Source organism: Phascolarctos cinereus, unplaced genomic scaffold, assembly GCF_003287225.1.
Source record: "Phascolarctos cinereus isolate Bilbo 61053 unplaced genomic scaffold, phaCin_HiC Scaffold_5;HRSCAF=322, whole genome shotgun sequence".
NCBI lineage: Eukaryota > Metazoa > Chordata > Mammalia > Diprotodontia > Phascolarctidae > Phascolarctos > Phascolarctos cinereus.
In genome coordinates this window covers 204,563,977-204,588,844 of record NW_027555958.1, presented here as the reverse complement: position 1 = coordinate 204,588,844, position 24,868 = coordinate 204,563,977, and the positions used below count along the sequence as shown (strand labels likewise).

At 35.0% G+C, this 24,868-nt stretch overlaps 1 pseudogene; it reads left to right on the top strand.

The window, feature by feature from the left end:
* Positions 1-2,680: 2,680 nt before the first annotated feature.
* The window catches only part of LOC110217934 (large ribosomal subunit protein eL33 pseudogene), a 29,228-nt pseudogene continuing 7,040 nt past the window's right edge, over positions 2,681-24,868 (top strand).

Sequence of the window (24,868 nt, the reverse complement as noted above, 5' to 3'; positions counted from 1 at the left end):
CTGGTGAATAGTCTCTGTAAGGTTAGAGAGAATACATTCACATTGTAGATGACTATACCAGGGCTTGAGATATTCCACTCCCTTTTTAAGATACCAGAGGATATTTCCCCAAAATCCATATTTTGCCCCTAAATTAGAGACTGTGGGCTGTGGGGCATTGAAAATGGATAAAGGGGGTGCTAAAAATCCAGGGGTGCACTCCCCAAAGTCTTTGTAGGGTGTCAAACATTGGGTGACCAAGATAGTAGTTCTGGCTCTTGCCATGTGTTGGCATTTAGTTTCATCTCTTCTCCAAAATTCTTGTTAGTAGTAGTATCTGCATAAGTAGTACAGGGCAAAAAATCAGTAGAAACTCTTACAAGCCCTCTGTCTACAGGGGTGTTACCTTGTCTAGTGGCCTTGGAGATTGTCTCCCAAGTAAGGGAATATTCCCTTGTGGAGAAGCAAGGTGTTGTTATAGAGATGATGAGGATAGGATCTAGACCCCAGAAAGGAAAAACCTTGGACTTTTACACATGGCCAATTCTCCAACATTAGCCTGAGACTACAATCCCATCAACTGGCCTTTCATTGTGGCTACACCTAATCTCCCCTCCATTGTTTTACCTACCTATGGCCCCTGGCTATTTCCCATACTTAATCCCAGCATTGTAAAGGCTCCAGGAGTTCTGTTCACACCAATTTATGGACTTACTGGCCACTCCCATCCAGATCTCCTTAGGCCCTTCCTCCCATCACACAAACTACTTGGCCACTCCTAGATCCCTCCATCGGGCTTTCTATATATAAGGTCCATCTTATCTCCATTAAGATGCTGGGATTCTTATGATCTAGCCACTACTTAGGTTCTTATAATCTAGCCATTTCATAACCTCATTTCTGGAAAAACAATCTAACTTTAACCATTCTTTATTCTTCTAGACCAATTTAAACAATTAAACTTTACTTGCCTTGGAATTATCATTTAACAAATTAAAAGGGCCAAACAATGTGTTACGAATGTCAACAAATGTTAATGTTCAGATCATTTAAACCATTAAAGTGAAAAGATTATTTTTGTTAGATACAAAAGTTATTTTACATTTTTTAAAATAGACAGATGTACCCCAAGCATATTTTTATATGCCGTCTCATGTACTTGACCATTATTATTCAATCATATTCTAGACCATTAGTAGTAGGACGTTAGAAAAGAAAAGTACATCTTCCCTGAACCAATGATACAAAATATATCATAAAAAAAAGTTATAAAGGAATTTTCCTTTGCTTGCATGACTCTAGTTAAAAGCAGTTATGAAAATCAAAGTTCTAATTTCAGAAATTAAAATACATGAATTTCACATCATTGTTTAATCTTTCTGCTGTTGGTCTGATGAGACTATAATTGCCATGCATGATTTGAATTTTACATCATTATATTATCCACAGTTTTAAATGACAGGATATTTTTCTGTCTTTAGAAAATAGCATCTTTAGAAGCTGAATATAAATGTTCTCAATGGATATGTACTGTACAGTACAATTTCATAGCTGTGTGCTTTTGCTGCCACAAATGACCCGAAGATACTTTTCTCTATGGTAGAGAGGAGTACACAAAGTGGCAGCCCTAAAGCGCCATTCCTGTAAAGTTATCATTCACTTGTTGAGTATTTTCATAAAAGGGAAGCCCAACTCTATTCTCTGTTGGATTCCTTAAATTATACTGCAACCATAATTTCAAAGGAACACTGCTAGCTAGAATGATATAACTGAAGAAATTTCAACTCCTTGGTTAAGACCTCAGCAACTGAATTGAATTTGTCTTAGTGGCAGTGTGGGACACTTAGTTGCATCCAACACCTACTGGACAAATCTATAATTCCCCTAGGAATGATTCAACTTTTAAAGGAATTAAAAGCAAAACAAAATAAACAAAAATCAACAAAAAGGAAAGAAATAGTATGCAACTCAACAAAGAAACTCATTTGGCATGAGTGCCATGATAAAAATACTTGTAAAATGTTATCTAGAGTGAAGCAAAAAGAGACAAAGTGAAGACAGTCTCTTTTATACATGAGATCATCTCTTATTGAGTTTCTGAGTTTGTTTTAGGTTGAATCTGTGTGCCAAATACAACATTCTAATTATTAAACATTATGGAGCATCACAAGCTTAAATTCTAGGCAACAATCTAAAAGCTTCAGAAATGACTTTTCAAAGCTCCAAGATAAATAGTTCTCTTGCTTAAAAGGTCCTGCCGTAAGCTGTTCCTGAGAGCATGCTCTGCATTAATGCCTCATCCACTTCAGGCTTGGAATTAGGCTTAAATTCCATGACCTAACACACTGATGTGATCTGCTAGAAGTCACCAGCAGAGGAACTTCACTAATCAGATTCTACTACCTCAGTACATCAGTGATTTTATTGTTGTGGGCAATCCCTCAAACAGTTTACGTTCTAAACCACTCATACCTTCCATGTAATCTTGGATCACCTTTTACCATCAGTCCTCCATAGATAAATGACTCAAAATGTTGGAGATATTCCTCTCTTCCCTTTACAATTTCATGGATATCAATTCAATATTTAAGCTGTTCAATTGTTATCTCTTCAATATTTATGAGGCGTATTTCCTTTCCTAGTTATATGTCTTTAAAATTATCATTTATAATAATTTATAACAATTTGCAACATTGAAAACATGCATGATGTAGTCCATGAGGCAGATGTTTCTTCTGATATTAATGGAAAAATGGTATTTATTACCCACTTGTTTTTGTTTGTTTTATTTTCCATGTCAGGGCAGGAACTGGACCTCTGGTTTCATTATTATAGAGGCCTTGAAGATTAAGTAATTATCTCTCCCAATGTAGGTCAGTACCTTCTCTTTAACTTACTGTGTAAGAGAAGACTAGAGGACAGTAGGATTCGGGGAGTAGCCCAGGGTTACATCGCTAGAATGTGTCAACTTGAGTCCAGTTCTTCTTGTATCAGAGGCCAAAACTCTATCCAACATAACAAAAAATTGTTTTAACTTTACTGATAATGTAAATAAAGCTGAAAAAAGGATAGTTTAGATATTTCTCTCTAAGAATGAACATCCAGTGTCTTGAGATATTAGGAAGAGGGCATTCTAATTTCTTCATTATTTTATTGATAATAAGGCATCTTTGGCTTGGGGAGGAAGGAAGAAGGAAACAAGCATTTTTAAAATCCTACTATGTGCCAAGTCTAAGAGCTTTGCAAATATTATCTCATTTATTCCACAAAACAAGTCTCAGAGGTAGATACTATTATTATCCCTGTTTTATAATTGAACAAAACTGAAACAAATAAAGATTAAGTGACTTGCCCAGAGTCACACAGCATGTAAGTAAAAATCTAAGGCCAAAAGTTTATGACATCGTATTTGAACTTGTGTCTTTCTGACTCAAAGACCAGTGCTTCCAATTGTGCCAACTAGCTACCTAGATTCCTAGATAGCCCTTTTCTTTGTATCCTCGGTGTATAATGCATACTTTTTTGAATAATTGACATATACTTTATGAATTAAATAAATGTGTGTTGCTGCTGCTGATCTAGTAAAATGACTTCATTTTGTATAGGAGCTCAGAGAAGATGAATGCTTCATATAATTAGTTTCTTTATGGATGATGTTGTTACCTGGAACTTGGTTTTCCTAACCTGAAGTCTACTGGTCTTTCAGTTGCACTGCTCTGCCTCCCAAATGTCTTAAAATGTCTCAAAGCTTTCAAGGCTTCACAACTGTTAATGTCCATGGCCACTCACTTTATCCATAGCACTTAGTAGAACGCCTGTCTCATAGTAAGTGCCTAATAGGTGCTTGTTGATTGATTGTAATTAGAAACAATGGTTCCTCTTATTTGCCCTGAAATTCTAAGATGTTATCTGGACTCTCATCACACAAAGTATGTTGTATTGAGATCATCGTGCCATTATTATCTGCTAACTTAAATGGAAAAAATGATTTGTTCTTTTTAACATTTGTATTTATGTTTCTGAAGAAGGAGGCATACTCATACTGATGAAATTACAAATCTTTGAGGCACTGGAATATTCACATGTTTAACATTACTGTCTACCATAAATAAAAGTTTTAAAGAAGGCAAATATTTGTCTCTTCTACTTTTCATTTCCTGTTCTTCCTGTCAATTCTTTATATATTTCTATCAATCTTATCATATTATTTCTCTTACTCTTAGATATACTTTTTGAAACATGCGTGAAGTGCCCACGTATCCAAGGCATAATCTAACCAACTCCAGCTGCCTCTCCTAATGTCACTCTGGCTATAAATGAATGGCACAAATACTGCCTTATTACTATAAGTTGGTAAACCTGGAATTTATCTCTGACTTGCTTTTCCTCATTTTCCTAATATTCACCTATTGTATCATGCTTATTCTTTTTCTGCAATCTTTTTATTTCCATAATCAATAAAGTGGTTCAAGTTCCTACCACCTTATCGCTATGTGACTGTAATAGCATCTTAAATAATTTCCTCTACCCTCTAATCCTTTAACTTATCAATTACAGTAAAGTACTGTGTTTATTATATCACTAACTAACTCTATGGGCAAACTAACTTACTATAACTAACTTTATAAACCTCCAAAGAGTAAGGATTTCTTTGAATATAAGATAAAGTAACAGAATTGTTGAATTGAAAGGGACCTCAGAGGTAATCAACTGCAAATTCCTCATGACTTACAATCCCTTCTAGTACATTCCTGAATAAGTAGTCATCCTGTCTTCCCTCCACTTGAAGACTAACTTTGACTGAGAACCCAATACCTGTCAAGGTAATATTTTCCACTTTTGAATAGTGCTAATTGTTAGGTTTACATTCCACTGAGCTACTCCCCCTAGTTCTATCCAGTGAGGAGAGCTCAACAAATCTAATAACTTTTTTGATGTGATAAAGCTTCAAGTCCTTATGTTCTCATATTAAGACATGCTCCACTTATACTTTAATTTGTCATAGTTCTTTCTAAATGTGACAACCTAAATTGAATACAACTATGTAGATAAAACTTGACTAGGGCAATGGTAGTAAAAAAATTCTAGACCCTATGCCTCACTGAATGCAACTATAATTTATAATAGGTATTTGTTATTTATTTTTTAAAACTACCAAGACATATTTTAGGCTTGTCACTTTGATAAGTTTGAAGCATAAGTTATCTATTTATTATCTTAATGATCACAGGCAAGTCATCTTGCCTGTCTAACTTTCATTTTCCATACCGAACAACAGTGCTTGACATATTACTACTGCCTTTAGTGCTTTAAAATGTAAAAAACTCTTTTATCACAACTCTATGAAGGAGGTAGTATGGGTCATATTTCGCAGATGAGGAAAATGAGGCTTAGAATGATCAAGTTACATATTGCTGTCATAGAGCTAGTAAGGGAAAGAGCCAGGAATCAAATTCAGTTCTCTAGATTCCAAGTCTAAAGCTAATTCCACTAACTTCATGCTGATTCTGACATCAAGAAATACTTCTTAATTACTTTCAGAATGGCATATTTTTCTACATGAAATCACAGATTTCTGAGGATTGATCTTTTCTCATTACCTTAGAGAATAGTTTTGGTATTTCTTTATATTTATTAACAACAGAAATCAAAAGTTTCCAGTCAGATAATCATAAAACCCTGAATTTATGGTAGTTGAGGAATATGTTTTATTCTAGAAAATAGGCAGTGTTAGTTGGCAAAGATTTGAAGTTCCACATAAATTCATTCAACATTTATTCACTTCTTTTTTTGCTTATGTTTACTTATAATGGAAGGTAACTGTTATAACCATGTGTCATATTCATGTACCCTACATTCAAATGACTATTTTCCAGGAGCTTCTAGATGACCCAAATGACTTTCAGAAATTATAATATACTGATCCAGATAACTATTCAATAGCAAATGTAATTTAGTTGGAAATCAATAAGCCATGAAATGAAGGCTATCTTTAAAAAAAATTATGATTCTTGTATTTGTAGGAATACATATGTAAGACATCTTAATAAACAAAATTATCTCTCTTTTTGGAATGAAATTTGATTATGTTACCTTGGATCATCTACAGAGATTGTATTGACTTGATAACCTCAATAACCTTTGAGAGAAAATAAATGGCACACTGTACATTATCTTGCTATAATTAAACCATTAAGCTTTCAAAGGAAAAGACTTGGTTTAACTTAAAATTGAAGGCAGAAAAATGGCAGTAAAGTGTGTTCAGCAAATTATGACAGACTTTGAAGAATAGCATAACTGACAGAAATTGCGGAACAATTCTGGTAATGGAAAATGGGTGCAATTATGCCAATAAGAATTGGGCTAGTACTTAATAATAGACAAGCTCACTGTGTATAGAGAATTTAGATGTCCTTTACTAGTCTCAGTGGACACTTTACAACATAATCTCCTTCCCTTCCCCAATTCCAATGCCATCTTTGCTTATGGGAAAAGTATAAAATAGTTTTCTATTTCAAGTAAGAATTTGTGGATGTATTTTCACCAAACCATCAAAAAGTACTCAGTAGTGTCTATGCTTCCATGAAAACAAACTGCATGAAATGTTTAAGGAGAATCTAATCTTTAAATGACTTGTTCAATTGTTTCAGTCGTGTCCAACTCCTCATGACCCCATTTGGGGTTTTCTTGGCAAAAATATTAAAGTGGTGTTCCATTTTCTTCTCCAGCTCATTTTAGAGATGAGGAAACTGAGACAAACAGGATTAAGTGACTTGCCCAGTGTCACAAGTTTCTGAGGCCATATTTGAACTCAGGTCTTTCTGACTCCAGGGAAATCACTCTATCCAGTGCACCACTTAGCTGCTTTAAATGACTAGTATTGGCCATTTATTTATTTATTTTTTAAAAAAATCCATTGCAGCACAAAACAAAGAATAAATATTATGTACTTGAATCACCAGGGAATGGTATTTTTAAAATGTTCCCTATATTGTTGTAGAGACACATATCTTTAATAGAAATCATAAATAAACATGTATGTTTTTTTCAATGCAGAATTTTATGCTCTTGTGATATGCAAATTTTGATTGAACTTTTGAAGTTATTTTATTTTCTTGAAAAATAAAAATTTAAATTTATGGCTTTTTCTGTTTTCTATCTTGAAAGTGTATATCAAATGTTTACCTACAGAAAAAATCCAAAAAAAAAGTATTTAGCAAATTTCCTACAACATATACTATAGCTTTAGGTATGAGATTTTTCATTATGAAAATTTAAAATGCTCAACTCATAATAAAACCATTTGATAAAATCATTTTTGAAATCAGTTCAAATATGAGAGAAGCCTTGAAAAGCTCACCAAAAAATACAATGGAGTAGATCCTCAAGGGCTTTGAATATTTATAATGGATTTCATAATACTTTATATTAGCATGACTTTGGAAAAGTTATTTAACTTTATTTTAGAATTGTAATTCATACCAAAGAGTTAGTCCTGGAATCATGATTGACCTTGGGTAAACATCAGCACACAGAATTTTTTTTTAAATGTATCAGTATCAATCTTCTAACAAGATATTCATCACTCACTTATACATCCTTTTTTCCTTATCAATAAAAGATACACAAAGTTAAGGTGATCTTTTAGGCTTTGTTAATCTCTTTTGTTTAAAGATACAGGAGAGAATTCTGGGAAGGTGGCTGAGTAGGACAGAAAATTTCAAGCTCTCAAGATTTTCCTCCACAAAAGAGATAACATAGCACCTCTGGGCGAACATAGAGTGGTGAAAAGAAATAAGAGTGAGGGCAGAACTGGGGTCCTCCTGGGACAATCAGAAAAGATTTGAAGAAAAATCCCAGGAGGAGATTTAGCCCCAGTGAAGAGAAAACACCTCCAGGCTATGGACCCCTTAAACAACAATTAGCAAGCTCTGGGGTTAGATCCACTGGGAGACTGCCTAAGCCATAGGAACTTTTACTAGTGATAGTGAGATTTGAATCAGACCTGGAAAAAATCTAGGGAACCTCTGCTGATAAGGAACACCAGACCCAACTGTGCTGGGAAACTTGGTGGGAGTGAGAAGGAGCCAGCACAAGCCCCAGTGAATGCAGAAGCAGTGGAGCAGGACCCTATTGGTTGTCTGTGGGCACTTATGGAAGATTAGAGTTCTTGGTTTGAGTTCAAGGTCAGAGGGGAGAAATGAAGAGCATCTGAGGCCAGAGGTAGCATTCCCCATAAGCTAGAACTAGAGATGATTATGAAAACTAAACTATTACAAAAAAAAAAAAGAAAATGCACAGGTGAAAGAGAATGAATCCAACCATAGAGAGCTATTATGGGAATAGAGAAGACTCAAGTTCATCTTCAGAGGAGGATACTGAAGCAAAGAAACTCTCTTTTACACCAAAGAGTTATATCAAATGGTCACCTGCCCCAAAAGAATTCATTGATGAACTTAAAAATACTTTAGAAATCAAATGATAGAGTTTGAGGAAAAACTAAGACGAAAAATGAGAATAATCCAAGAAAAATAAGGTTATGAAGAGAAAGACAATCAAATAGAAAAGGAGATCCAGAAGCTTAAGGAAGAAAATAACTTCTTGAAAATCTGAATTAGGCAAGGAGAAGCCAGTGAAGTTATAAGAGATGAAGAAATAAAAGAGCAAAGTATAAAGAATGAAAGAATAGAAGAGAATGTGAAACATCTCATAAGAAAAACAACTGATCTGGAGAATAGATCAAGAAGAAAAAAACATAATAATAATCAGACTACCAGAAAGCAATGGTGAAAAAAAGAATCTTGATGCAATAATACAAGAAATAATTAAAGAAAATTATCCTGAAGCATTAGAACAACAGGGTAAAGTAGCAATAGAAAAACATACACCAAGCACCATCTGAAAGAGTTCCTACAAGGAAAACCCACAGGAATATTGCAGTCAAAGTCTGAAACCCCATCTCAAGGACAAAGTATTATGGAGCAACAAGAAAAAAACTATTTACATATGGCAGTACCACAATTAGAATCACATAAGACCTAGCAGTGGGGACACTAAAAGATCGCAGTTGAAATACTATATATGAAAAAACAAAAGAACTGGGCTTCCAGCTGAAAATACATCCAGCAAAGCTAAGCATAAGTCTGAATGAAAAAAATAAGGGACATTTAATGAATTGTCAAACTTTCAGGACTTGGTCAAAATACAAAAAAAAAAAAGAAAGAGAAAAACAGCAACCTTGAACTCAATAGAAGATCTAACATACAAGAGCCAAGAGAAATATAAGGTACATAGCAATGACCAATTACAAGGGACTCAATAAGGATGGAATGTTTCCCTTTCATGTACATAAAATGTAAAGCCTATTTCTAAGATTGTTACTAGTAATTAGGTAGCTTACAAGAAAGACTGGGGTAGACCTGAGTATATATGACTTCAAAAAGCAAAACTGCTTGAGAATAGTTAAAAGACTAATTATCTTGTATAAATGAGGTGAGATAGAAATAACCAATACATAGGAATTAGATGGAGGAGGCGAGTATTAGTTCTGGAAATCTACTTTCATTGAGAATGGGTTCAAGAGGGAAAATACATACATACATACATACATACATACATACATATATACATATACATATATATGTATACACACACACACACATCTAGATGAGTATAAAAGTCTTGTATATTTAGAAAGAAATAAAACTCTAAGGGTTTGGAGTGGGGGAGAGAATAAAGGAGGGTTCTTTAGAGGTGAGGGAATAGGTTAAAAGGAGATATGGAAGGGTTTTTATATTAATGGGAATGGAAAGATAAGGGAGGGTTTTCTAGAGGGAGAGTAGGATAAGTAACAGGATAACAATGTAGCAAGTAAAAGTAAATTAGAAAATTAGGAAAGATAGGAAAAAAAGAGATACACACAAACATAAAAACAAAGACTAGGAGTAGAATATCTTAGGAAAAGTATATGTTTACATATTTTGTATACATGTGTATATATCTATACGTGTGTGTATATATCAATATTTAAATAAATCCACACTTAATTGTAAACTCAGAGTGGGGTGGAAGGGGCAAAAAAAATGTAAAAAGTGTACAGAAGAAAACAAAATAAACCCTATAAGGAAGCAAAGGAAAAATAGGCAGCTTTCAACAGTACATGCAGTATTTAATATATAGGTTTTCATGAAATGGAAAGTTATTGCTATATATTCTGAATCCTGTTCTATGTTCTGCTGTGCACATGACATTTTTTTCTTTTCTTATTTATATTTTAGTACTTGCCCTAAATAAATAAATAAATGAAAGACACATTACAAATCCCCTCTAAGCAACTAGGCTTCATAAGCCTTTCAAAGACTTAGTAATATATATAGTAGAAACAGAGCTACTTAGAAAATATGCCGGGACTTCTAAAGCCCTAAAATGATGCCTGAAATCAAGGATATAGTATTCTGTTTCAGAAAATGGGGGATAGATAAGGAGAAAGCTAATGAAGTCTGCTTAGTAGTTAGGAAGACAAGATGAAATTTCAGCCATTTAACAAGCATGTATCAAGGACCTATTATGTACCAGGTATTGTTCTAAGCATGGGAGATACAAGAGAAAGGTAAAAAAGAGTCTGATTTCAAGGAATTTACAGTTTGATTGGGGAAGGGAGGATAATATGTAATCAATTGTATACAAAAAAAGATATGTGTAGGCAACAGAAGACGAACACTACCACAAAGGGAGTATTGAGATAGTCTTCCTGTTGAAGATGAGATTTTAACTGGGACTTGAAGAAAGCCAAGGAAACCATGAAATCAAGATCAGAAGGAAGTGTATTCATGTATGGGGAAGAACCAGTGAAAATGTATGGAGTTAGAAGATGAAGTGTCTTGCAGGAAGAACAAGGAAGTCAGTATAGCTGTATGATAGAGTATTCTGGGTTCATTAAGATATTAGAAAATTGGAAATGTAGGAGGACAAATTATGAAAGACTTTGCATATCAAATGAGGTTTTTGTATTTGATCTTGAATTACTGGAGGGGTTGGAGGTAGAAGGTATAACATTTTTAGACCTGTGCTTTAAGAAGATAAATTTTACAGTTAAATGGAGGAAGGGTCAAAGTAGGGAGAGTTGTGGGTTAAGGAGACAAAACAAAAGGTTCTTGCAATATTCTAAGCACTAGATCATGTATACCAGCACCAGAGTGGGGGCTACATGAGTGAAGTCAAACAGGCTTGTAACTCCAGTCTATTGCCAAGGCTTGGCACTTTTGCCTTCATAATATTTCTCACATACACCCTTTTTTTTTTATCACCTTTGCTACTTCTATCATTTTCTCCCAACCATTGTCCCTCTGCCACTCTGTTGTCAAAGTGAAATTCTTAAACCCAGGTGAACCCCTACCCTGTAAGCTCCAATGACTCCCTATCACTTCCATTTCTCTGCTGTTCAAAGAGCTTTATAACCTGCTTCTCTTCCTTTCCAGGCATTTATACTATGCAGTCCAGTGGCATTGGACTATTCATAGTTCTCAAGTAAAGGAAATACCCTCTCTGAACATTTTCACTGTATATCTTCCATTTCTAGAATGCTCTCCCTTCTTATTACTATGCCTTGATGCCTTTAAGCACCACTTGAAATCTGACCTTCTACATGAAGCCTTTCCTATTAGTCTAATGCCCTCCCTTTGTTGATTATTTCCAATTAATCCTCTGTATACCTAGTTTGTACATAGTTGTTTGCCACGTTGTCTTCCTCATTAGATCATTTAGTTCCTAGAGAGCAAAATCTTTATTTTTTTGTTCCCAGTGTTTGGCACAGTTCCAGATTACAATAGGAGCTTAATATATGTTTATCAAATGACTAAATAGATAGGATTCAATGGTTCAGGATGGCAGAGTAGTAGATTTATATAAGGGATTAAAGGGAACTAGTAGTAAAGCTTAGGAAACCTCATCTGATCCAATACACATACTAAAATTTTTGAACATTGAGGTCACAGTATTCAGACACAGACTACATAGAAAGTTAGGTAAAGCAGAAGGCATATAAGCTTATGTGTAATTAATCAGTAACTTTCAACATGAGACAGCAGAGCCTTCCAAATCTTTGGTGAATGTATAAAAGGCTTCTTCAGGTGCTTGAAGTCACAAAGTCAATTCAAGAAGAACGTATGGATGTAGTCATACTGACCTAAAAAAGAACAAGGGTTGATACATAAGAGGGATCTATCTAGGCATCTAGATATACTTGATCAGAATAAAAAGCTGGCTGGAAACAATGCATTGTTACAGAATAGAATCCTTTGAGGGAAGACCAATGAGCACAAAGAAGTTTGTGATGAGAGTAACCTGTCTCAGCTGCCTCACAGATAGGTCCTTGAGGCAAGACAAGTGCTGCAGCAAGTCAATCTGATTAAAATGTGAGGGTTCAGGACAAGACTCCTGGGAAGCAGAACAATGTCACCCTCCCCACCACCTTTGAATTCACCCTCCACCACCTGGCAAAAGGAGAGGGGAAGGGCAGCAGCTACAGCATGGGCCCCACTGGCAATGATGTTGGGCCCTGGGTCAACCTTCGCTTGGAAGCATCACCCAGATTCAGCATGCTATTTTAAAATTGTAGTTTTAACTGTTAATGATGAGATATCGATTCTCTATATAAAGTAATTTGGAAACACATTTAACAAAATTGAAGTTACCTAATTGGTAATGAGTTTGTTTCAAGTTTCAAATCAGTGAACTTTTTGTATCTTTTATGTCAAGTAACTTTTCATAATTTGGTTACCACTAAACTAATTTGGCTATTGTTGGTTATTGTTTTAAAGTGTGAATTTGCCAAAAAGCTTGCGTGGGTTTTGGCTTGCTGAGAATTTGCAAGTATATAGAAATATTATCTGACAATTGGCTTTTTACACCGGAACAACTTTAAATTTGATATGTAAATCCTGGAAAAGTTTTTCCTAAGCTGTGGCTAGTGAAACTTGCTCTTTGAGGTAAAAGCTCATGGGATTTTATTTTGACTTATCTGATGGATCATAATAATCCATTGATAGTCAATAATCCACCATCTGAGAGAAATGCCATGAGCTACTTAGAGAGAATGTGATACTGGTGTGAAGTCAGCATCACAAAAAGCTAAGAGAACAATTTTAACCTCAGTCTAGGATGGGATCCTCCTGGATCAGTTTCCTCATTAGTTTTTTTTTTTTTTTTGAAAAGGAATATTACTCACCTGGCTATCCCTGAGCCTGGCTATGAGGTGGATTTGATACTGCATGGTTGGAAAACTGAATTATCTGAATCCAAACAGAGCTAAGGATGTTTTATCCTGCCATATTTAGGCCCTAAATCTACTCCATGCTTTATCCTTTTATAGCAAATTTCTATAATCAGAGCAAGTGGTCAGTAAAAGATCAATGCAGTTGTTGGTGGAGTTGTGAAATGATGCAACCATTTTGGAAAGAAACATGGAACTATGCCCAAAGGGCTATAAAAATGTGTATACCCTTTGACCCAGCAATAGCACTTCTAGGTCTATATCCCAAAGGGATCATACAAATGGGGAAAGGACCCACATATACAAAAATATTCATAGCAGCTCTTTTTATGGTGGCAAAGAATTGGAAATTGAGAGGATGCCCATCAACTGGGGAATGGCTGAGTAAGTTTTGGCATATGAATATAATGGAATACTATTGTGGTATAAGAAATGATGAACAGGCTGATTTCAGAAAAACCTGGAAACACTTGTATGATCTGATGCTGAGTGAAGTGAATAGAACCAGAGGAATGTTGTACACAATAACAGCCGCATTGTGTGATGATAAACTTAATCCTTCCCTGCAGTACAAAGATCTAAGATGTCTCCAAAGGTCTCATGAAGGAAAATGCTATCCACATCCAGAGAAAGAACTATGACATTTGGATGTAGATTGAAGCATACTATTTGCTATTTTTTTTCTCTTCTCTTGAGTTTTGTTTCATCTTTCTTCTCCTATTGGTTCTAATTTTTTACTTACAACATCACTAATGTGAAAATGTGTACAATAAGAATGTATATGTATAGCCTATATGACATTGTGTGCCTTTTTAGGGAGGGTGGAGTGGAGGAAGGAGGAGAAAAATTTTGAACTCAAAAGCATATGGAAGTGATTGTTGACAAATCAAAATAAATTAATTAAATAAAAAGCAATGCAAGTGCATGAGATCTTGCTGTTTTGACCTGAAAGTGTAGTCATTTAATAACCCCAAATGACTGAAACTAAATGAAAAACATCTTCATTTTAGTTTGGGGAAGAGAATTTCAGTTATAATTGAAGTGAAAGTATCTTGACAAATTCATTTGTGTAACTATTGAACCCAGGGGTAGAAAACTTTTATCTGCAAAAGTGTTACTTAAACTTTTGAAAAATTAACAAGATCAAATAATTCTGCAGGTCAAATGTAAATGATTTTAATGGGGCTTTTACACTTTTACTTCTCCCTACATCTGGGCCCTGCAGTCTTTTCTGTCTTCCAGACTACAAGCCATTCACCTACAGTTGGTAGTGAATAGTGGGTACCAGCCAATGTCCCCCCATTGTCCCCTGGATTCATCCTGTGCTCAGTTCCAATCAACCTCCTCTTCGGGCACCCCCTCAAGGAAGGGACAGCTTTACTCCCCTTGCCAGCAGGAAGCAGTTTCAGAAGCCAAGACCTTTGCCCCTTACCCCAAAATAATTTTGGTCTCATTGGTTTCAGGGGGAATGATAGGAATGGTATCTGAAGTCCTAAAGGGAAAACACCATGCCTTTGGGGTCTTGATTCCCAAAAAAAGGAAAAACCCAGGACTTTCTCACATGGCCAAATCTCTGGCTTTCACCTGAGGCTATAATACTATCACCTGCCTTTCACTATCTCCTATTGCCAATCTCCAGATGCTCTCTTACCCTTAACCTAACCTGGCCCTCCATTGTCTATTACTTTCCCATGACCTTTTCCCACCATTAATCCTATCTAAGATCCATTCTCCCTTGGCCAGGCAGTCCATGTCCCTGCTGCTCCAGTCACCCAAAACTACTTGGCCACTTCTAGATCTCTCCCACAGTCTTTCTGTATATAATGTTCATCTTCTCTCCATTAAGTGCTCAGATTCTTAAAATCTGGCCCACTTATATTATTGATAGTGTGGCCGATATAATAGCTCTTTAATAAATAACCTTGTCTTTGGCTAAAAAACAAACAAACAAAAAAACAATCTGTGGACTTATAGTTTGTGGCCCATCTCTGAGGATGGTTGTGGCCAAAAACTTAATCATCCTGGGGCCAACTTGTTGATGTGCCTCTTTCTTAACTCATTTTTACCAGGTTAGTCATATATGTGTGTATGTACACAAACACATATGTGTGTGTATTCACATACACACAAACACACCTATAGATACAGATTATATATAGATACACATCTAGATAGAGATAGAAATATGTCAATAAGACAGATATCTATTGATCTATATCTATAGATCTGTCTCTCAATCAATCAACCTATCTATCTGTCTATCTATGTATCTATCTGTCTATCTCTCTACCTAAAGAATCTAACAGATCACATATGTTAATAGTAATAAACCATAGGCTTGAAGAGATAATGACCATTATTGTTTTATTATTTATGTCATTTATAGATACATTGCACTGGAGATATACCAACAAGGCTCTTCATACCTATGTCACAATCAGACCTCTAGGGGCAGCTAGGTGATGCAGTGGATAGAGCTCCAGCCTTGGAGTCAGGAGGACCTGATTTCAAATTTGACTTTAGACACTTAATACTTACTAGCTGTGCGACCCTAGGCAAGTCACTTAAGCCCAACTGCCTCAGCAAAAGGCAAAAAAAAAAAAAACAACCCTCTTTTATGAAAAAAATCAAAAAAACTATTATGCCCCAAACAACTGATAATGGTGATGCTATAAGACAATGTATATACCAGTCTGATCTTATACTCTTATCATCTTTCTACTAAGAGGGAAGCACATTTTATTCTTCATCTCTATGCCCCTTCCTTTTAATAATCCTTTTAATTATCTTTTCATTCAAACAATTCTTTTTTTTAATGATATATAGTTAACTGTCCATTTCTCCACTTCCATTTTTGTCAACCACCCAAAGAATTTAGACAATAAAATTTAAATGCTCCAAAATCAGCCATGTCATATACTTCCTTATGCTTATGAGTATTAATTGTCCATGAGATCAAAGGGGAGTAAATCAGTAGAGTTGAGGGCAAAAGCTAGAGGAAATTATAAAATATTACAAAGTCTTGAAGACACTTCTGTCATTCCTTTTTGAATGAACGAATGCATGAAAAATTGTTTATTATATGCTAAAGTGGGATGCTAAATCGTCAATCATTGCTGTACAACAAATAAAACATCAAAGACAACCTCTTCCCTCAGGAAGTAAATGGAGGAACACAAGTGTGAGTGTGTGTGTGTGTATGTACCACACACACACACACACACACACACACACACACACACACATATATATAATACACAAATAAATATGTTTGTCTGTATATCTATGCATCTATACACATTGTGTGTCTGTGTGTATGCATATTCTTTTGAATATTTCCATTTTTCTTTCCTCTCATGCATTCCATCTTTCCTTGTGCATCTAGCCTACTCCACACTATTCAGAATTATCCTATTCTGGGCAGTCCTCCAAATGATGATGTTATGCTAGCTCCCTCACCCCTTTCTGCTTTAATTCTTCACTTTGCTATTGTGAACTATGGAAACATTGCCTAAAAATCCCAACCAAGCTGATTTAAATCTTCCTGTACTTATGTCTGGAAAGTGTGTTTTAAAATATGACAGTGCCCCTCAAAATAATAATGTCTGACACAAAGAAATGAAATTCAAAAAGTGGAATTTCAGGCATGTTAGCACAAATGTGGGTATCCTAGCCAACAGCCTACAAATCACATCAAATGCCCCTTGGCTCTTTTTAGGCATTAAATTATCCCTGAGATGTATTTCACCTTCTAAGGAAACTATGAAGGAAATCAAGGGATACATCTGCCTTGTTCAGGGAATGCTTTTACTTAATCTGCTTGTATTTAGTTTTTAAGACAGAAGATATCTTTCCATTTCCTAAATAAAAAATGCAATTTTAATATATCTGGTTACAATTAGAGTATCATAGTTCAGAAGTTTGGAAGACAAGTTATTTAAACAAATTGAAATATGAAAATTTTCCAATGAATGATTCAGTGAGGTTGTGAATTAAAAGTTAGGCACATTATTTTAATAGCACAAATTTTCAAGCACAAAAGTCTCTTTCTACTCATGATTATTTTAGCTTCTTGTTAGCTTTTCACAGTAGGAGCTGCCCCACTGCACACCCAACTAGCCAGCTCCAGTTGGACAGTGCAGCTCCTTCCTTCCTTCCTTCCTTCCTTCCTTCCTTCCTTCCTTCCTTCCTTCCTTCCTTCCTTCCTTCCTTCCTTCCTTCTTTCCTTCCTTCCTTCCTCCTTCCATCTTTTCTTCCCTTCTCTCCCTCTGTCCACATACAGTATCCTTTACCTATGAGTACTCTATCCAAAGGAATGCAAATTTTGATCACTGAAATTTTCCAAGATATCTTGGGGTTTACTGGCTAGATTTCTTTCTTTAAGACCATGCCTTAATCCCAAATCACTCTGGCTCTCACTAATTGGCCACCAATAGGTCCCAGCCCAAACCTTACTTGGTCATTGTTTGGGGCCTGCTGGCTCAGAGTAAATGTAAATAGCAATTGTTTCTGTTTCAGCCAGAAACGTTGAGTGTTTTCCCTCTCAGATTGATATTTTTTTTGACTAGGTAAAAGAGGCCATTCTTTCCTCATTTCTTACCTTGCCTTAATCACTGAATGGGCAATGCCTCAGTCAAACTGAGACCTTGGAAAGACCCTACATTAAAAAGGCCAAGGTCTCCCACTGCATCCAGGGCCATCTCCAGTCATCCTGATCGATATCTTTCCACTGGAACCAGATGGCTCCAGAGGAGAGAGTAAGGCTGGTAACTTTGCACAGCCGTCCCTCCCTTAAATCCAATTCACTTGTTCATGAATTTTAATTTATGGAAGCCAGACCCAAAGGACTGTCTCAAAGCACAAATTAATGGACTTTTCTAGGCTTAACTATATATGAAAATTTTGATTTAACATTGTCCATGGATTTTTGAAAAAATGAGGCTAAAACCTGTCTTTCCTTATCAAAATTCACCATTGACTACTGGTTGAATAACATCTTGATGGAAAAGTTATTCTCCACATTTAAAGTCACTTTCACCTCATTCTGCATTGAAATTACTTCTGGATCATATGCCTAATGTGCCCTTTATCAATCAAATAACTGTGTACTGAGATTTTCCTAAATTGATAGGGAATAAAAAAAAAAAAACGAAATTTTACAGATTTTCAATTATCTAAACTTTCTCCTTCTTCGTGAATCTTATCTTTTGCCCTTAAATTTATTATCTGTAAGGAATATACATAACATTCTAGAGACCATCTGCTAAGTTCTTTAGTATTTAATAGATAGCTGTACTATATTGAGCTTTTCTTGACATAAAGCTTCAAGTAACAGCTATCTGTAGCCTTGTGTCAAAGTAGTTGTTGCCTAGTCACCACATCACTGTTCCACCTCTTCTTATTATACTTGCCATGAATGAGAATTTTAGTTTTTAGTGTTCTGTTGAGGTTCTTTTGGTAATTTTTTTCCATTCAACCTATCTTTGCCAATATTCTACAAATAACCTGTACCCAATATTCAATTCTCAAATACCTGTTGGGTCATTTATAGTTAAATTTTTCATGAATTTTGCTGATCTATGTTTTACAGTTACTCAGCAATGCTATCCCAATATCATATTTGAAAGAACAGGGATCTGCATCAGGTAATAGCCTTGGATAATAGAGAGGGCTTTTATTGATTTCCAGAAGCCAAGATGGTGGAGTAAGCAGTGACTTGCTCTCCCTCCTGGTTGACCTCTAGAAACCCAGAAAATATTGCCCCAGGAAAAATCTTGGAATGGCAGAGTCAGTAGAAATATGGGATGTGGCAGGTTTTATTTATTTATTTATCTACTTATTTATTCATTCTTTTTTTATTTATCTGCTCACTCATCCATTCATTCATTTATTATTTATTTTTCCATCCATTAATTAATCAATTAGTTCATTTATTTATTCATTCATTCATTCATTCATTTGTTTGTTTGCTTATTTATTTATTGTGGGAGGCTTGGGGGATGAATGGGAAGGTACTTCTCACTCTGGTGGAAGGAGAACAGTATAGAGCAGGAGGTATTCTGGCAAGTCAGTGGCAAACTCTACATGATCAAACCAATGGGAGATCTTGAGCCCCAAGATGGAAGGGCAGGCAAGCTCCACAACCCCCATGTGCCTTGGCACAACCAGGGAACCAGCAGACTCCAGCTCAGAAAACCACAATAAAAAAAAAAAGAGCCAGCATCTTTCAAAAAATCATCAAGTAAAGCTGCCCTGAGGTTCTAGAACCAGAGGGTAAAATGATCATGAACGGAATCCACCAATCACCTCCTGACAGAGATCCCAAAATGAAAATGCCAAGGGCTATTGTGACCAAATGCCAGAATTATCAGGGCAAGGAGAAAATACAGCAAGTAGCCAGAAAAAAAAAAAAAAACATTGTGAATATCATGGAACCATAGTCAGGATTATGCAAGACCTTGCAGTTTCTACATTAAAAGACTGGAGTGCATGGAATACAATATTCTGTAAGGCAAAGGAGCTTGGATTGCAACCAAGAAACAACTACTCAGTAAAACTGAGCATAATTTTTCAGGGGAGGAGATGGAAATTCAGTGAAATAGGGGACTTCCAAGCTTTTCTGATAAAAAGACAAGAGCTCAACAGAAAATTTGATCTTGAAATTGAAGACTCAAGAGAAGCATAACAAAGTAAACAAGAAAGGAAAACAACAACAACAACATGTTATCCTACATGGAAGACATGAAGTGTTCTTTAAAAAAGATAAGCAGCATCTATGTAAAAGCATAAGCAAACTTTATATGCAATGGGCATAAGCTAGAAGTATTTCCAAGAAGATTGGGGGTGAAACAAGGATGTCCATTGTCACCACTGTTATTCAGTATTGTACTAGAAATATTAACTTAACAATAATAGAAGCAAAAGAATCTGAAGGTATTAGAATAGGCAAAGAAGAAACAAAGCTATCTCTCTGCAGATGATATGATGGTATGCTTAGAGAATTGTAGAGAATCAAAAATACTTGAAATAATAAACAATTTTAGCAAAGTTGCAGGATATAAAATAAACACACACAAATCATCAGCATTTAAGCTCAATAGCAAGAGATAGAAAGAGAAATTCCACTGAAAGTTGCTGTAGACATTATAAAATACTTGGGTATCTATTTGTCAAAACAAACCCAGGAATTATACGAACATAATTTCAAATCAAATAAAGTCAGATCTAAATACCTGGAAAAATGTCAGTTGCCCATGGGTAGGGCAAACTAATGTAATAAATATGACAATTCCACCTAAATTAATTTACTTTTTCAATGCCATATAAATCAAACTACCTAAAAATATTTTATACAGCAAGAAAAAATATTAACAAAATTCATCTGGAAAAACAAAAGATATAGAACATCAAAGGAATTAATAAAAATAAATTCAAGGGAAGATGACCCAGCCATAAAAGATCTTAAATTGTATTATAAAGAAGTAATCATCAAAACTACTTGATACCAGCTAAGAAATATCATGGTGGTCTGTGGAATAGATTAGGTACACACGACACAGTAGTCAATGGTAATAGTATTCTAGTGTTTGATAAACCCAAAGATTCCAGCGTCTGGGATAAGAACTCACTATTTAACAAAAGCTGCTGGGAAAAATGGAAAATACTATGGCAGAAACTAGGTGTAGGACAACATCTTATACCCTATACCAAAATAAGCTGAATAAATGGGTATATAATTTAAAAATAAAGGGTGATAACATAAAAAAAACCAAAAATGAAACACTAGAAGAGTAAGGAATAGTTTGTTTGGTAGATTTATGGAGAATGGAAGTATTTATGACCAATTATGCAATTATGTATGTATATGTATATGTATATGTATATGTATATGTATATGTATATGTATATGTATATGTATATGTATATGTATATGTATATTATATGTATGTGTATGTGTATGTGTATGTGTATGTATATGTATATGTATATGTACATGCATATGCAGTTGAAAAGTTTTGCACAAACAAAGCCAATGCAGGCAAGATTCGAAGGGAAGCAGAAAATTGGGAAACAATTTTTACAGCCAGTGTCTCTGATAAAGGCTACATTTTTGAAATATATACAGAAATGAGTCAAATTCCCCAACTGGCAAATTGTCAAAGGATATGAACAGGCAGTTTTCAGCTTAAGAAATTAAAGCTATCTATAGACATATAAAAATGCTCTAAATCACTATTCCTTAGAGAAATACAAATCAAAACAACTCTGAGGTACCAGATTGACTATCATACTAATCAGATTGACCAACATGAGGAAACAGGAAACTGATAATTGTTGGAGAAGATGTGGGAAAATTAGAACACTCATGCATTGTTGGTAGAGTTGTGAACTGATCCAAACTTTATGGAGAACAATTTGGAACTATGCCTAAAGGGCTACAAAACCATGCATGCCCTTTTTACCCAGCAATACCACATCTAGTTTTGTATCCCAAAGAAATTATAAAAAAGGGGGGAAAAGGCCCACATGTACAAAAATATTTATAGCAGCTCTTTTTGTAGTGGTGAAGAATTGAAAATTAAGGGGATGCCCATCAACTGGGGAATGGCTAAACAAGTTGTGGTATATGAATGTAATGGAATGCTATTATTCCATAGGAAATGATAAGCAGGTAGACTTCAGAAAAACCTAGAAAGACTTACATGAACTGATGCTGAGTGAAATGAACAGAACCAGCAGAACACTGTAAACAGTAACAGCCAAATTATTTGATTACTAACTTTTATAGACTTAGCCCTTCTCAGCAATGCAAGGATATAAGGCAATTCCAAAAGACTCATGATAGAAAATGCTATCCATATCTAGAAAAAGCACTTTGGAGTGTGAATGCAGATCTAAGCATAATATTTGCTTTTTGTTTGTTTGTTTGTTTGTTAGCTTTTTGTTTCTTCTTTCTCATTGTCCCTGCCATTGGTTCTAATTCTTCTTTACCACATGACTAATGTGCAAGTATGTTTAATATAAATGTATATAGAGAGCCTATTTCAGATTTCATGCTGTCTTGGGGAAGGGGGAGAAAATCTAGAACTCAAAATCTTATGCAAGTGAAAGTTGAAAATTAAAAAAAAATAAATTTATTTGTTAATAAAAATGTGCTTTACATTCTTCCAAATACAATATGGTCTACTCCTTTTCTTCTTTTCAATTCTAGACTTCACTTACCATCTGTCTGCATACCATGCTATTTGTGAAAAATAGAAATAGATTTAGTGTATTTGTTTGAATCCAGAGAATAAATTAAATCAGTCATTAAATATGATTCTTAGAAAACCTTTGGTATTCCCCAGACAGGAAATATCAAGTCAGTAAGCTATCAAGATGAGAGCCATGGCTGTGTATGTCAAGATGCTTACTAAACAAATCAATGAATCAGAAAAAAAAGAAAAAACAATGGAGAGAAAGAAAGAAAGAGAGAGAGAGAGAGAGAGATCCTTTCCTTAAGAAGCTTCCAATCTAGTGGGGTAAATAATCTATATAGGTGAGTAGTGACCAGGAAAGAATGCTGTCATTGGGGCAGGCAGAAAATGGGGGAGGTCTGTGAAAATTGGCAGTGGCAGATAGATGGTAAGATGACCTACATATTTGGCTGGATAGGACATGAAGCCTACTAACAATCTAAACTCACAGCTCAAAGAGAAAAGCATGTTTAAAGCAATTTGCACCTATGCAATTACTAATCAACTCTAAAATGGACAGTAAAAGGTCTCAGAAATATCTTAAATACAAAATATTTACCAAACTGATACTATAAAGTAGATATAATAAAATGAAGACTCCCTGCTCAAAATAGAGCAATATGATTAACAAAGTTTCTCACATTATATAATAAACAGGTTAAAAATGTAGAGATCTGTTTTTGGAATTAACAGACGTAATTTACATTTTTATAATGCAGTAAAGATTCAAAAGCATTTCACACACATATACACATATTTCTTTGTGTGTTTGTGTGTGTGTGTGTGTGTGTGTGTGTGTGTAATTGTAGTCAATCTTCTCAAGAATCTTGTTAGGTAGGTCCTACGAGTAGTATTAGCCCCATTAAACCATTCAAACTCTACTACAGAGGGCACAACTCTGATAGACAGCCCACATTGTTTGAATGTCAAAAGTACATTTTCCTAAAAGACTATTTTATGGAGAACTCATACAAGGCAAGTGCTCACAGTGATCAGAAGAAATGATACAAGTACACTCTCAAGGTCTTTCCAAAAATTTTGCAAGCAATTGTGAGACATGAAAGACACTGGCAAAGGACTGCTTAGCATGGCATGCCTGCATCAAAGAAGATAATGAATTGTGCTCTATGAGCAAAACAGAATTGCACTAGCTACAAAAAAATGAGATGCACAAATTTAAAGTCATCTTTACTCCAAATGTTCATAAGGACTATTTGTGCTGAAATTGTGGTAGAGCATTCCAAGCTCATAATTTTCTAATCAGCCACAGTCGGACAGACTGTACCTTGCCTCCAACATAATGATATCATTTTGGTCCTCTTTGAGGATGAATGACAACCAACAGAGAATTTGAGAAAACTCAAGATGAGATAGATTAAATGATTTGCCCATCAATCCTTCTAGGAAGTTGAAGGCAATAATATAAAAAGCTGTAAATATGTAACAAACAAAAACAAAACCCATAGAACTTATTGAATAAATAACAAGACACAACCTAGTACTAAAGGCTTACTATCTTTCATATACCAGCATATGACAAATCTCCATATTATAGATACAGATTTTAAGATAACCTGGAAATTAAACCAATGAGCTTTAATGGAATGAGGCCATTATTACACAACAAACTGATGCCCATAATCACCAGGATATAACATTAATATGTAAACATTTAGAAGTGATGTTTTAATTGATATCACCATACCAAATACTTATAATATTCAAGGTAAATGGAATGGAAAACTTTCAAAATATAGTTCTCTAGAGGAGATCAAAATCACATTGAAATTGGATAAGGTACATATCCACATTATCCTATCTGCTACTGGAATTGTATCAATCATGATTTGAATAATCCTGCTGAAGGTAATCTTATATTTCATTACTTTTACTCATCAACAGAAATAGTTGCTTTACCTTCCTATACAATAATCCATAGTAAACTAGATGTAAAAGAACGATAGTAGGATAGCCACTTATCACAAGACTATTTTCTAACTGAATTCCATCCAAAAGTTGGAAATAAAAAATATCATAGCTGCTAGTGTTGTAAACAACTACTGGTACTAGTATGGCTATGACTATGACTACTACTATGACTACTATGATAACAACTACTACCACCACCACCACTACTACTACTACTACTACTACTACTACTACTACTACTACTACTACTACTACTACTGCTACTACTACCACTACTACTACCACCACTACCACTATTACTGCAAAATAAAATATATTTTTCTCAAATTAAGGCGTATCAATGGATGCAAATGTATAAATTCTAACCATTTTATGATTTGTCCTTCATTCTTGACTACATTGCAAAAATTATGGTGCATATTAAGGCTTTTCCAGATTTTACAATAAAAACAAG